Source organism: Asparagus officinalis, chromosome 8, assembly GCF_001876935.1.
Source record: "Asparagus officinalis chromosome 8, Aspof.V1, whole genome shotgun sequence".
Lineage (NCBI taxonomy): Eukaryota > Viridiplantae > Streptophyta > Magnoliopsida > Asparagales > Asparagaceae > Asparagus > Asparagus officinalis.
The window spans coordinates 37274339-37276575 of NC_033801.1; positions in this window are offsets into that span (position 1 = coordinate 37274339).

A 2237-nucleotide genomic window follows, 5' to 3' on the forward strand; every position below is an offset into this window, starting at 1 on the left:
ATGTGTGTGTGTGTATATATATATATATATATATATATATATACACTACTTATAAAAGAGAATACTCATGTCAAAACTTTTGATTTCTTATTTTGCCCTTTTAAATTTTGATAATTTATAACTATACCATTATTTATAATTAATCCTTAAATAATTATCCATAACTCTTTATTAAATGCACTTCCTAATCTCCACCAAAATATTTGGTCAACAATATAATTATTATCAATATTTTATAATCTAATTTTGCGTACAAATGCTTATATCTATATTTAAAATTTTAAAGTGTCAATGTTTACTTTTTAGGCTACCTTTATTACATGTCGGGGGGCTTTGCGACCTGCTCTCCTCTCTAAAAAGTTGAAACGACTACATTAAAGTGACATTAAAGTTTAAGCCATGGGAAGACCAGAGTTTTGTAGGGACCACCTAAGGTAGAATTAGATAATGGTGCATCTAATTCTTTATCGGTTTGGGTCTTTTGACCACTAACTGTTAGTGAGTCAAAAATTTTAGCTCAAGACTATAAATTTCTTCCCATTTAGTCACACAATAGTATAATATAAAGTTAATCAAATAATAATAATAATATGTAGAATCTGCACTTTTAAAATTTAATTTGAATCAATGTATAAACTGTGAAGCCAATTAACTAACAAACAGCCCTTTTCATTTTCCCTTTATATAACTTCTCTGTCATCTCTTAAATATAAATTAGCTCATACATTGTCTTCCACTCACCATAACACCTACTAAGCCAAATTCATACAATTACATTAAAAAAAAAGCTCAATCGGAACTTTACTTGGATTAGAATGGGAAATTTAGTAGAGCACAAGATGTCTACTTCTTTCGAGGATCAACTTTGCTCAAACACATGTTATCAAGAGATGTTCCTTTATAATTCAATTAGAATTTTGAAAATGTGTTTGAAAACTTGATTGTTGTAGAAATAAGTCGATTTGGTATGATTTAAATTGCTACAATCAATTTGACAATTAGTTTTCTTTTTAGAGACATTGGTATCACATGTATTTAAAAATCTATTATAAAAAGACTAAAACGAATAAATGTATCTTAAAATCTCAATAGACTAAATACTTTTAACATTCAAACCCCTAAACACATTTCACGGTGTAATTTGAAAACATATTATACTAAAAAAATATATGGTGCTAATATCATGAAGTAGGGACATGATATGCTAATTGTATTACCTTATTGATGTTACTATTAGAAATACAAACTAAAATTTTTTACCATGATTCAGAGAAAAAAAAGTTAAATAAATACTACGACAGGCATCATATTTAGACTCATCTAAAATAAATATTATATATTTTTATAAATTAATGTGGCGGAAGCGTAATCAAAGAAATAACTAATCGTTCTCATACGAACCAAACGGCACAAACCCTAGAAATACTAGGAGTAGAACACTTCTGAAATTAATAATAATCAATCTGAAAAATAATACAGAGTTCATCCCCTTATATAGGGTGTAAAACAAAGCAAACGTACTAAAATAATCTTTCCTAAGGTAATTAGACTTCCTAAAATACAAAGACAGTCCTAAGACAATTAAACTTCCTAAAATAAAAAGATATTCCTAACACAATTAGACTTCCTAAAATAAAAAGACATTCCTAAGACAATTAGACTTCCTAAAATAAAAAGACATTCCATAAAAGCTAGAAACTAAATTGAACCAAAACTCTTTCAAAAATATCAATTATTATCTCTGCATCATTCTCCCCTCTATGAACAAAATTTGTCCTCGGGTTTAGCTGAAGGTAGAGTGGCCTGATCTGGTGAAACTTAGTCAAATCAGTAATCTTCTTCATCTTAAACTTGTTGTAGTTTTTATTAAGCAATGGTTCCCTGTGCAGATGACTCATCATCAGATCTGCCTCATCAAACAATTTTAAACGATGATGTTTATCAACATCTGAACCTTGCACAAAAAGAAAAAAATTTCCTTTCGACTTCGTGACTGTTGGGATTGGTTCACTGCATAAGGGTGTGAGTGCAAACTGTTTACTATCTTTTCGAAAGGAGTAAATGTTCTCTTTGCCTCTATGAATGATAGCAAGATCAAACTGCCAGTGTCTTCCTAGCAGTAAGTGGTAGGCATCCATGTCAACTATATCACACAAGATGGTGTCTTTATACTTGCCGATGGAGAAAGGAATCCGACATTGTTCGGTAATCTTGATATCGCCCATGAACTTAATCTA